The 14,287-nt window shown below is 38.6% G+C and overlaps 1 protein-coding gene across 4 annotated transcripts in view; it reads left to right on the forward strand.

Moving 5' to 3' along the window:
• The window catches only part of ccny (cyclin Y), a 40,870-nt gene that overhangs the window by 1,540 nt on the left and 25,043 nt on the right, over positions 1 to 14,287 (forward strand). The gene's annotated exons all lie outside the window — the stretch shown is intronic.

Raw genomic sequence — 14,287 nt, forward strand, 5'->3', positions numbered from 1 at the left:
TCCCAGAGGTTTTACAAAGTAAAAGTTACTCCCATGCTGAGACTGTCTTTTCACTTTTTAGTCAATTGATTTTATTGGCCATCGTTAAAATTAAACGCAGATACAGATAATCTGCAAAATGTCAAATATTGGCCCTGGTATTCGGCCGGGCTAGCATAAAGTGGGAATGTCTGTGAAGGGGAGACTCATGGGTACCCAGAGAACCCATTTCCATTCAGATATCTTGAGTCAGAGGTCAAGGGACCCCTGTGAAATTACCATGCTGTTTTTCCATCGCAAAGCCCAACTTTGGAGTGTTATTAGGACCCTACCTGAGAGGTCTTCCAGTTTCAAATGATGCTAGTTACATCATATTAGCTTTATCCTGGTACAGCCTTTTAAAGAAGGGAGTGTTGGCTGGTGATTAATGCGATTTAAAAAACAATAACGCGTGATGTATGGACCTTGATCACATTGCATTTTAAGTGCTAATGCTGACAGCCCCACTTCCATCCTTATTATACACTGACTTCAAATATTTCCATTGCCAATGTGCTGTCTGAGCCCTGACTCTGAGCTTGCGTCATCTTCACCATGTGTTTAAGATTGGGACAGTCAGTGTGAATTTGTGTTCGAGTGGGAGGGGATGTGATTATCATGGACAGTGTGTCCATTCACTTCGTACAACGAGCTGAATGGGAAATGACGCAGCCGCATGTTTCATTGCTCGTTAAAACCAGAACTGTGACACACAACTGTACATTTTGGAACTAATTTCTGAGGGGCCCATGTTTTGTTTAAGGGGTTTCCCCAGCAAAATGAAGAATAGTTTAGTAAAACTGATTTGGCTTGTAAGAAATTCACACAGTTGCTGGAGAAGAAATATGCTTTAATCTATTATTAACTGAAACAAATCTATACAATCTATTTATTTCTAAGGTCTAACACTCTTGAGTGTGTCTAATTGTGTTTTATTGACACACTCAACAAACACATCAAATAGCTACTTGACCTCGCTGTTTTCCTGGCATTGCAGGTTTCTTCCCAAAGTTGTTGTCCTCAGTTTTAAATTATGTGCTGCAAAAAGGCCGGTCAACCTTTCCGAACTCCTCCCTGTGAGTAGTGGGTTCTCTGGAGTGAGTAATTCAGGGAAGCCTTGATCTCTGAACTGTACCGCCTTCAGCAACTAACTGATGGAGCATGCATGAAGTGGGCCAAACTTTAGTTGACCAGTATGTTTTTTTTTAAGGCCAATGCAGATATTTACACCATATTTTTATACTTATACTTATACTTATACTTTTATATTATAACTATAGCTCCAGATGAATAATATTTTACACCAATAATCTATCATTCTCTGTCTTTCCTTCTGGAGTCAGGTTGCAATAGTAGTGGGCAAGGCAACCCAGACATCCTCTCTACTTCCTCCTGTGGGATACCAAGGCATTCCTAGGTAGTATGGGATAAATAGTCCTTCCAAGCATGTTCTGGGTCTACCTAGGGGTGTCCTCTTAGCTGGACATGCCTGGGATACTGCTGCAGAGAGGCACCCCGGGGACATCCTAATTAGACGTGTGAACCACCTTACCTGCAACTTATGAAGAAGCAGCAGTTCTGCTCTAAGCGTCTTCTGGTGAACCCAGAAATCTTGCAAATCCTATTGAAATTGAAATTCCAAGATTAGTAGGCTATGGTAAAGCCAATATTTAGACCATAATGAGACACTGCAGTAAATATCTCATATTGACCTAAAGGAATATCTAGAATGCTTTAAAGCTGCAGGGACTAATTGATTAATCAGTGAATAGCTGTTTTTGAAATTATTGAATTGTTTAATGTATTTTTAGAGCAAAAATGGTTTTGTTGGTCACAGCCTCTCAAGTATTATGACTTGCTATGTCTCCTTTGCCATATATGGTGGTAAGTGTAAGCTCTGGAAAGTTGTGATAGATACTTTTCTGTATTCTTTGAAATAAGTTAAATGATAAATTGATAAAATAATCTGAATGAATTGACTGATAAATGAAAATAATTAAAACCCACGCTTGGTTGGAAGCTATGTCAAGTGAGGCAGGTCTCATCTCATCTCTTTGCTTCTCTTGTGTTTTAAACAGTCATTTGACAAGAGGTCAAAATGATGAACAAATCTTAACAGAAAGCTTGCCATTGTGCCTTGAGAGTAAATGTGATGATGGAAGGAATGGGAAAGCAAGAACTCTGGTGTCAAGCAGGTTTTATGTGTTTGTCCAAAGCTGTTTACATAGTCTTAGGGAATGACCCTTTCGACAGTCTCACTTGACCTCTAATGGCACTTTAGAGGACTCCTGAACCTATCCTGTGGAGGAATACTGCTTGATTCAAGCAAGTAAACATGGAAAGTTCAATAAACAGTGGGTCATCATGCCCAAGCCTGGTTATTCATAAGAGCTGGTATAATCTTGAGGAATTTGTGACCAGTTAACGTGGAAATGTGCAAAGTTACCATGTGATGCAGGGTCATCTGATATCTGTCCTAAGAAAGAGTCAAGAAACAGAGGCTCAGATGTTAATCTTGTAATATTTGATTTGGTTGTACCTGCCCGCAACAAATACTACCGTGCATGCCTTCATCTGCTTGTGTTGTTTGTTTGTGTGTGTGACCCCGGCTGCGCATGTGATCACAAGAAAATCAGCCATGAGAACTGCTGACAGTGATGACGACACACACTCTTGCGTGTGTGAACAAACCACACAGTGCTCATTGAACAGCCTTATTACAAGTATGAGAGGGTCTTTCAGGTGGGCTCTTTCACAATCAGCAGTGCAATCAGATTTGCTTAAATGATTGCTCGCTCTCTGTATTGACCCTGTATGTTGTCATCGTAGATTACACACTATCATCAGTCAGAGATTAAGAGGCTGGGGATTCATGCTTCACTTGACAGCATATTTATCTCTATTTATATCTATTTGTGTTCATCCTGTCACGCTAAAGTGTGTAGGTTGTACTTCACAGCACATATATCTGTCTGTTAGGACACAAAGTACCGTGCAGCTACCATTACACAGGTCTCTCAGGGTCAAGCCCATTGCTTGTCTTTGACTGTGATAAAGACATGTCGACTACCACAAATACAGACCTAAAGGGTAGTTAAGTTTTACGGTTGCTATCAACACAAAGGTTAAGTAATTGATTCCCCAGGGCAGCAAATCACTGTTGAAATAGACCTGCTCTCCACGGTCATTCCAGTCAAGAGGCTTTCCAGTCTAAATGCATATAATATGAAAAATGCATAGGTAGTTATATAAAGATGTGTTTTCTAAAGTCTATAAATGGCTTTACAGAGATTGGGTGTTGTTGGCTGGCAGCAGTGATGTGGGTATAAAAGCTTTATGGGCATGGCTTCACAAAGCATGAAATATTACTTAATACGGAATGGTACTGTAATCGAATGTAGTTTAAATGTAAATAGAAAGAAAAGGGAAGAATGATGTCTCATTTTCTGGATCATAATCACAGTTTCAGTGAAATAATTTGCTATATATTGTTTTGTAAATCACATTTTTGAAACAAGTGAAAATGTATCAGTCTTGAAACCGATACCCCTCGGCTATCATCTGATGATACTGAAGCCACTGATGTATAGCCAGCGGATAACAAGGCCAAAACTTTCTCCTCTGCGTGCTGCCCATTGTTTACAGTTTGACTAGCAACTTTTGACAGCTGCTGACAATATTTCAGCTAATCTATATCTACAATATCTCTCTAAACAGATATCTGTGTATGATTGCAGATACATTAGAAAAAAACAAATGTAAAGCTAAATTGTTGTAAAACAATAACTGATGGGCTTCAAGATTGCATTTCGCATTTCAGTGCATTCTGTTTCTTTTGTTTTCCATGTGGACTGTTTCTGTGCAGGCTATCAAAGCCAGCTCAAACGTGATTGGTCAGTACTACTCTGACTGCAACCAGAAACCAGCACGCTTTCAATACCAAAATCTTGTACCATTGCCTACAGGTTCTGCATACATATGCAGATTTCTCTGAAATGGTGACCCGTTTCTTAGCCCCTTATATAAAAAAAGATATGACTAAACTAAAAAATGACTTGCTTTAACTGAGATTTTGTCAGTATGCAAAAGAGGAAAATTTCCCCTGAAAAAAGAACAGGAGAGGTGTATGGACGATAGAATGATCAAAAATTAAGATTATAGATGTCATTTTCGTGTAGTGCATGTTGACTGGGTTTATTGAGCTCAAAAGAGAGAAGGACTTTCTTTGCAATTTCCAGACCCTCCAAATCAACAGCCGAGCTATTTTTAGACTAATTTGATCAGAGAACATTGTAGTGCTGTATTGCTGCACAGCAGCTCTAAGTAAAGGTAAACCAAGGCCACTTATGATGTCTCAGACATAAGAGAGAAAGGAAACTGAAATGGAAGATGAAACAGATGGATCTCTCACCCTGTTTGGGTTTTACTTAACATAGACATCTGTAAATGAGCAATGGCCCCAGGCCCAGCATTCGTCTCTGTCTCATCAGTGTTAAAGTTAGTTATTTCTGGAGCACACACACACACACACACACACACACACACACACACACACACACACACACACACACACACACACACACACACACACACACACATATTGATGAGTCTTGCTTGCAGGCTAATTGAAATCTGGACATGGATTATTCATGCCTGGTTGATGAGCCCGGGGAGTCTCCTAACTATGAATTCCAGACGAGTTGACCTAGATGTACCGTGTATGATATGGTTTTGTTTGATTGCTGCTGAGGTGAAAATGCTCCTTTTTGTGTCTGTTTTCTGTGTCCTAAAGATCCACGCATTTATATTGAGATTCAGCTGATGATTTTCACTTTTCTTATATGATTTATAGCCAGTGCAGTAGATGTTTAACATCAATTTCTAAGAATAACATAAGTATAAATAGCTATATTTAAGAAGTGCATGGGAGAGCCATAAACTAACAACACATTTTGACCAAATTAAAATACATTAATTGAGTAAAAAATCTTGATTAATGAAGACCTATTGGGTTTTTGTCAATTTGTGTGGACTATAAAATAATTCCATCCATTTAAGTTATTTTGAATCTTTTTTTCCATTTATTTTATCAGGTTTCAGCAGTAATGTAATCTAGGGCAACTAAGGATTATTTTCTTCATCAATTAATCTTATATTTGCAATCAAGGGATAAAACCAGACTTAATAGGGCAATGTAATCTCTTATTTAGTCAGATAGATTATAATTAATGCATTAAGCATTGCAGTAAATTTAACTAATCAGTAGACCTGATGGTGGATACTTTAACAACAATTTGACATGTTCCATATTTGCTAGTTTTGAATGTCAAAGCATTTAACTGATTCAAGAGCCAAATAAAACAAGTCACCCAAGAGAGCCAGCCCTTTTCAGAATGCCACTGACTACAGTTTGGTGAGTGGTCTGAAACCAGGGCAGCAAGTGTCACATTTCAGTGACAACCTCTCAGAATTGAAACCTGACAGATTCTTTGTGTATCCACAGTTTTATACAAACATTCAGTCATCATTCTAGGACACATCAATCAAAAAAGCGGCAGCAATATCTGTTTCGGTTTTGAGTTGTGTGTATGATGGGGTGTGATTCTCACTCATTTTGCACAACCTGTTCTTTTCAACAACCTGTTACCACCAGTGCTGTCACTATCATTTTCACTATTGCTCTCCCCACCCATATTGAAAACAGCAACTTCATGTATATGCTCAATTGTTTGGTTAAGGCAGTTTGGAAAATGGAAGACATTAGTTTAAATACGCAAGCCAGCTTCAGGGAAAGTTGATCTGCAGGAGCATTAATTGCAGCCGGAGACATAACTCAGAGAGTGCATATAACATTTGGCAGTTCCAGCTTTTTATATATGAGCATTTACTGCTGAATACATTTAATGTATTAAGGTATTTCAACACTTGACAATAAATTGTACATTTTTAAGTGATGATTTTCATCCTTTTCTTACATTTTACAGACAAAGGACTAATGAATTAATTAAAACAGTATGTGCAGATAAATTATATATGAAAATATTTGTGAGTTGCAGCCCTGTAAAACAATTTAGGGGAGCTAGGATTTATCCTCTTTAGTAGTTTGAATGAGTATTATTGATGTCTTAAAAATTGGTCAGGAGTTGCTCTGTACCTCGGTCGGTGTGTCTGAACATTATTGGCACGGTAAAAGCAACAGCAGCTACAAATGTGTTAAAGAGTTCTGTACTACGGTATGTAATAGTGACATTTCAGTCTTTGATATGTTTTTGAGTCCAGAACAATAGTTTTTCCAACCAGCACCCAATTCAAATGTTGTCACTTGATTAAATGGGAATTCTTAGTGGTTATCAGCCTCATAGATGTGGTTTAGAAGATTGGTAGGTTTAGAATGCCATGATCACCTCAATAAATGGCTTTAATATTCACAACAAACAAGCTATTTGATTGGGAGGCCTCTTTTTTCTGACCATTTACAGTATACCAGCATATCAGCCAAAAATTAATTGGAATAATAGGAGTGTATAACCCCTTGGTAACCGACCCATCAGCCTTGTAGTACACCCACATCATTAACTACTACTACACCACAGTTGGTGCCTAAACTTCACAAAAGAAATCTGATCAGAACTGTCATTTAATGGGCTGATAACAGCGTTCTCAATCTACTAGGTGTAGTAGGACCCTGCTAACCTTTATCTCTGAGGCTGATAAATGATAACATTCCAAATGAGTGCATAAAATGACTGATACTTATATTTATACTGGTAAGAGTCTTAGTATAAATGCATAGCACTGACTGTATCTTAGAGTTTCAATTTATAATTGCTTTTGTGATAGATTCATCAGACTATTTTCTCCATCTTTTAGTGAATAGAATGCAGAATTTCTTTGCATTTTGTTGCATCTCCCCCAAATGAAGTGTTCTGCTTGGTTTCTGCTGGGATTGTTTCTCTTCCCATTGCAGTTTGCTGAATTACAGTCAGTGTAGGGTTATCTTATCAATGTAGTTGTTTGAAACTTTGTTTAACCTGGGCCAGTTGGTGGAACACAAATGGCAAGCCTTCCTTCACAACCAGGCCCTCAGAAAGGTCAAAAACATGTTGACATGCTGCTGACCTATGCAACCACCTATACCAAATAGTGCCTTTGAGAAATGCAGGATTTATGTGTACATGTTTATCATGCTGGAATTGGGTTGAACACACTGGAATAGTCTGCTTGACAAGATGTTGTGTTGGTTATTTTGTTTTTGGTAATGTTTCTAAAAGGACAAGACAGCCACAGTAACAAAAATAGGAGACAAACTGGAAGCATGCTCTTGACTGCCAAACCACTTGTACTAAGCATTGTAACTGCAGTAAATAGCAAGCAAAAGTTGCGGTGAGATTCTGAATCATTTCTGCTCAGAGACTCACAATCATTGCCTCTAAAAACATTTCATCTACTACATTCACTTTTTATATTTGCTCAAAAAAGCCAGCAATTTCCCACAAGGAATAACAAATCATTTCACAGGGAATGGGTTTCTTTTCAAAAACAAATTAACTGATTCACAGAGTGTTAATGAAAACGCAATTGCCTGTGACAATCTCATTCTGGTGTCTCGTTTGGCTTGACTCGGTCTACGCGTGGGAAGATGCATCAACTGCCCGTAAATTACCTGCTCGCGTGTTCACTCATCGTGCCACTGCCTCCTGAGAGATTCACATAATAATGGTTGCCTGCCTTCTCTTTTAAAAAGAAAGAAGACCGTCTTTGAATCAATGATCAGGACCACACATTAAAACAAGACAATGTGTCTCTATATGATGGAAATTTATCCATTTTCATTTTCATGATATTGAGCTGTAACACCTGCCTCACTTATGATACACTATCTTTGGTGAGGAATCCTTTGAGATCCTTAGGCTACATCCACACTAATCTGTTTTTGTTTCAAAATGCGTAATCTTTGCCACATTTATGCCTTATGTACACTACTCCAGCATACTATGACCGCTAAAACAGACTTTTCAAAATGGTACTGACCCCGTTTTAGTTTGAAAATTCGGCGTTGCATTTCAGTCCGGGAGCTCGATTGTGATTCCATTATTTTGTGTGGGTACTGGCTTCCTTTGGCAATAGATGATGGCCCTGGTACTGCTCTGATATGTTGCCCTTATTTGGCTTAAAACGACTCCTCACTCATGGTTTTCGCCACAGTATAATCGTGTTTCAGTAACAGTTCCACCTTGTTGCTGTTCCAAGCAAAGAAATATCTGGTTTTCCTTTGCAGTATTTTCTGTAACTAAGTAACTAACCTCAGAGTTGACAATTTGCTTCCTGTTTCCACTTGCCCATGTCTGCTCAGTGTATGTGAATGGTCATGCTATATGCATGTGCAGGTCAGTATGGACAGAGATTATTTCTGAAATAGTGCTAAAACAGCTGTGTGTATGGAGATCATTTTTATTTTTTATTCAATGCCACTGTTAAAAGGAAAAACAAATTCATGTGGATGTGGCCTTACACAGAGGGGGTAGAGTGCAATGTTTTTGGAGTTGATTATTCAAAGTTAGGTTCAAAAGGGGACTGTCTATTTTTGCAGAATAGTTCTGTCATTATGTGAAAACCTTGATGCTCCACTTTTTTATTCCTGGACTTGGATTTGCATTGCGCTTTTATTAAAGGAATAAGAATAATGAAAACCCTTTGCAATGCATTTTAATCAACATGAAGGACATTTTTTCCTCAAATTAATGAGACATTGACATTTTGGAGATGGAAAGGAGATTTTATATGTGGTATATATGTGGTTTCAGTTTTAAGGGTGAATGAAAGAAACCTAAATGGTACAAAAAGAGGGTTACGCTAATGTAATAGAAAGAACTAAGATGTCAGGCAAATGATGGATATAGAATATCAACATTTATAGGAGCATTTGGGCAGAAGACTGGTCAAAGTAATTGAGGTCTAGCCATGGCCACACGGTTATTAATAGGTGCGTTTGAAGTCAACCCTACTGCTCCCCTGAGACTAAAGCGAGCTTGAAAACTGGTTTCCCATCATGCTTGCTCTAAATTTTTGCTTCCCCATGTAATGGTCAGACCAGGTTGATACTGCTTGAGAGATAGGAAAATAAACAGAGATTCGTGCAATAAAATTTCTAGACCTCTGTTTGTTTTGCTTTTGTGCTCTCAAAGTGTTAAGTGCAAGACAGCTGTGTAGTGAACCGTGGGAATGCCAGTAGCCTTTATGATCCAAGTCTTAACCTCAGCGTTTGGAGTGTGTTCCCCAAATCCAACTTGTCAAGTCTCTGTGCCTCTTGCAAGCAGGAAGAACAAAATTGTGTGAATGCCCATGCTCGAGTGTCTTTGTGAAGATTCCATCAGTGCTCTTGAACGATATAATCAAAAATCAGCTTGCATAATGCAATCTGTGTGTTTGCTTGCTGAAGTGGTGCTTTCAACTACACACACGCTTGGGAACTTGATGGCAATTAGATGTGGTGTTTAGGAGCTCAAGAGATCATTTGGGCACAGCTGTCAGCAGGCTACTTGCATTACTGGCAAATTTGTGCTGCAAAATGGGAGGGACAGCTTGTCTTGCTTTAAGCAGAGAGGACAGAGACATCCATTCTACAGACAGATCAAGTTTATGGGGTTAGTATGTGTGACCGTGTTTGACCTCACTGAGCTCTTCACAATAGGATTTGAAATAGAGATTTACGTTTATTATCCCACACTCTATTCTGACCAAGTGAAAAAGAAAAGAGTGTTTCTGACAAGAAGGCACTCGTTTGAGGCTGAACCAGACAGATGAATAATTTAGGTTTTACCTGTGTCCACCCAATGCTAAAAACTCCTCAAGAAATGCACTTAACCCTGAACAATTCACAAGTCTGAGGACAACAAGTGGTGAGAATTAAAATGATACTGAGTTTTTTTTCACTGGCATGTCTTCCTTTACTCTTCTGTAATTAATAAAACACACTGTTATACAGATGATAATTCATTTATAAAAGAAAATCTAGGTAGTGTTAATTTATATTGCATGTGTCTAAAGAAATACCAAATGAAATGAGGTATTTGAACCTCACTCAAGAAAAAGGAACTTCTTTGCTGCACTACAGAGATCTACAGTGTGGTACTAAAGAACTTGCACAGAGTCACACATCCATTCTCATGACATTACATCAGCTCTACGGCTGCTGCTGCTAGACTTGCTGCACACACTGCTGATAATATTAAACAAAGTGAGAAACTTTTGACAGAGTAATTTAAAATGTATTTATTGGTATAATCTACAGTTACACTGGAGCTGCTGCTGTCAATGCATAGATTAATCTCCACTTAATTTAATCATTTATTTAAGGGTTTGTGTAATTTCTCAAGAAATTCAAAAGTCTCTGATACCGGCTTTTTAAATATCAATATTTTCTGCTTTCCTTACTCAATTATGACAATAATGAAATATCTTTGGACAATAGAAGCCATTTCAAACTATGTTTGGCTTTTTTAAACACTGAATGACATTTTTCTTTTCTTTTCTTTTTTTTTTTTTTTTTTTTTTTTTTTACAATTTTCTGTTATTTTATGAACCAACAACTAATCAAATAAGTGAGAAAACAAATTTACAGATTAATAAACAATAAAAAAAACTGTTAGTAGCAGGAAGACATAACACAAGCAAAACTCAAATGTAGAAACAGGCTTAATTTGCCTTCTATTTGCATTTTTCAACTGTCTGATATCTGTAATCCATACATTCAACAGTTTTTATATTTAAGCATTGTTAAATTTGCACTCATTTACATATCACTATCAATATGTGCTTTGAATTCACATGTGGGCTTTAATGTGACTTTACTGTAAGGGGAAATTATTGTACAGTCACTGCTCTCGATAGAAAAATTGACCACATCTGGTATAGTGGAGGAAGTCACTCGTGGAGTCAGGGTTGGGCAGATAATTGATCACAGAGCCATCTGATGGGACCAGCGGAGTTGCGGAGTTGTGGTGAGCAGGTGTGGAGATTATTATCTGCTGCTGATTGGCTGTTAGAAGTTGACCTGGTCTGCCAGCATGGCGTAACAACACCTGACAAGCTATAGCTACAGTCAGCTGACAGCTTAACTGGGCATAATGGTTTATTGCAATGGTTTGCTTCATTTTTATTATAGCTCAGTGAAGTGACATCTGTAAAATTGCAGCACAAGAGATGAGTAAAATTTTGCTTTACATTTCAACTCACAAAACTTCAGAGAGGTTGATATGAACAGCACCCCTTGACCATATAGATGTTTGATGAATCTGAATTTTTTTTTTTTTGCATTTTATTTGAGTAAGAATACATTAATTCTCTAAACTGCGCCTTCATTTCTGATCCCTTGAAGACTATCCTATCACACGTGATATGAATGTTGCCAGTCTGTGTCAGCTACCCAAATATCTACAGTAGGTGTGTAAGTGCAAAACTGGTAAAATCCTTTGTTATTTCGTTGTGTTTGCTTGTGTTTGTGTTGATTTATGCATGCGCGCTCAGGCCTGTATGGTGGCATGCGTGCATGCATGTGTTGTGTGGAAATGTCAACACAGACGGAGTACGACAGAGCTTGGCACAGATGGCCTTCCTGTCATCCTCGGCTCCTTCCACAGCTTGACACCGGATGAACCTCACAAAGAGAGAGACAGTGGTTTGGATTAAACAAGGAGCTGTGAGAGGAGCGTAGGGTGATGGCAGGCTAATGCATCATAGCTGAACAGCTTTCATTAGTCTGGCAAACACATTTCTAACCCTTAGGGCAAACCCCACACTTAATAGATTCAGAATAGCTACACTTTCAGGATGAAAGAAAGTCAGAGCGTACAGTAGTTATAGTAAGATGTGCTATGTGATCGGTTGTTCTGAGACTTTTTAATTGAAATACTTAAAACCCAACTACAGATGCTTATGTGCATTACTCTGAGGCATGGAACCCCTACGGCATGTGTGTCCAGTCTGCTGCCTGCACACTTTTCTACCAGATGTAATTAACTGATGCAGATGTACAGTATGTATTATGTCCTGCAGGGACATATGATCAATGGTGGGGGGTGATATTGCATTTTGAAACATTCCATACATGTTTGTCATAATGAATCATGCATCTTTTTACCTTCACATTTCATCTGACCCCAGAATGGAGCATAAATTTATGCTAATAATCTCTAGGAAAATGTAATTGATTTTGAGCAACCATGTAAACGTGTACTGAACACTGTTCAAGGACCAAAATAAAAATGCACTGTTCTCCCTCTGCAAGTGATTATTGGAATATCGTTGTTGCTAACTGGCCATCTCTTTCCTATGTGTCAGCACGTGTACGACCCTTGTCCCTGTCCACCTGGCTGCCCTCTTGTACCATGATTACTGTCGCCCAGTGCGTATGTACTGATCGATGTCATGGCAGTGCTTAATCGCAATCACCCCTCTGTGTCTGTGGATTTATGTGTTTGCATGTGTCCATCTGTTCATAAAGACATATTAAATGTATTTATGTAGTGACATTCCTCAACATACTGGGCAGAAAAGCTTGTTTTCTTTATGCTCGTCTCCTCATTGTGGTCTTTCTTTTTACTCCCAGCTCTATGCGCACACATTCCTTCTATGCTGTTTTACCAAACTAATACTGTCAACACACAGTCCCTGACCCCAGTGCAGCAGAGCTTTTTTAGCTCTTTTTGGTATTTTGATGGTCTGTGCAAATTTTGATGAAATCCACATATTCATCTCCCCTCTGCAAATAGTTTTCAGTACTCTAGTTTGCTAGCATTGTCTTTTACCTTCCATTGAAAAATATGTCTTCTTGCATCTGCTGGCAGGACAATGTGTAAAGCTGAGCATGTAGTGTAAAAAGGCAATACAATGGATTGTGTACCAGTGCTCTGCATTATACAAGGTCACTGCATCATCAAGCACATTTGGACTCAGCAGCAATTACTACAGCGTAGGGTACGAGCAGGTGGGAGAGGCAGACACGGAGAAATAGAGCAATAGAGAGGAAGAAAAAGATAGTGAGCCCGGCTGCCTGTCTGTCTTTGCCTTTGATGGGCCTGCCTCTACCATCTGAATCGTTTCAAGCCAGCGTTGCCTAGTTACAGTGAAGGGAGGATGCAGGGATGGGAGGGCAGAGAAAAAGGGATGGTAAGGTTTACGGCTCTCAGCTGGGTGCAGAGTAAATGAGTCCTGTCCCTGCCCATGGACTCTTCAACCCTTGACATGTCCCCTTCTCCCTTGCTTCTGTGTCTCACTCTTGCTCTGTCTTTTCCCTACCTCTGTCTCTCTCACTCACACACTCATACTCAGACACACTGAAGCGTGCAACACATAAAAAATATAACATAAGCTTCTACTTTGGAGGACAGTTAAATGAAAAGCTGTCTTCACAAATATAAACCCAATTTTTTGATGGAGCTGCGATTGTAAAATCTATATTTTATATTTGACACAATAATGTGGCAATTATGGAGCAATTACAGCCTGAGCTGCAACAATTTGTCAATTATTGGATTAGTCAATAGACAAAAAAACGAAAATTGGAAAGTACTTTGATAGCTGAATAATTGGTTTAGTCAGTATAAAAAAACACGTGCTGTGTCTAACGTCTCAAAAACAAGGACTTGATGCTTGTTATATGTTATGGTTATCTTTATTTTGGACTGTTGGTCAGACAAAATAAGACTGTGTGTGATGTGACTCTGGAAATTCTAACATTCACTGCATAAAAGAGACAAAACAATTAATCAACAAAATAATCAGCAGATTGTTCCATAGTTAAAAAATTGTCTGATTTTATCAAAGCTGCATGTAATTTGCACCTTCATGATTATGCATCTTTGTAAAAGTGGGGTAATGTTTCTGCTCTGCACTTCACAGAAATTATTTGTTAATTAAACAGTGTTTCCACTACTGAGGTGTCTTCTCCCTTGGCACCTCTGATGAAAAAGCTCTGTCTGCTGCTCTGATTTCATTTCTCTCTTCACCCATTGTGTCTTTGCTCATGCGAACTCACATTGTGTTTTACTGTATTCCAAACAAACTGTTGTGAAAGCACACTGGAATTCAGAGCAGCAAATATAAAGGCATTACATAAGTGGAGGCTGAGTCACTTTAGACTCAGAGAGGAAAATAGCAGAATCCACATTTAAGTTAGACAACTTGAAGCCATCAGTGCTTATACATAGCCTCAACAAGCAGGTGGAAGTATAGGAGCTGATGTTGCAATGCCATTACATTAAACTAGACT

This window comes from Plectropomus leopardus, chromosome 21, assembly GCF_026936395.1.
Source record: "Plectropomus leopardus strain MGB_pleo_1.0 chromosome 21, ASM2693639v1, whole genome shotgun sequence".
Classification (NCBI taxonomy): Eukaryota; Metazoa; Chordata; class Actinopteri; order Perciformes; family Serranidae; genus Plectropomus; species Plectropomus leopardus.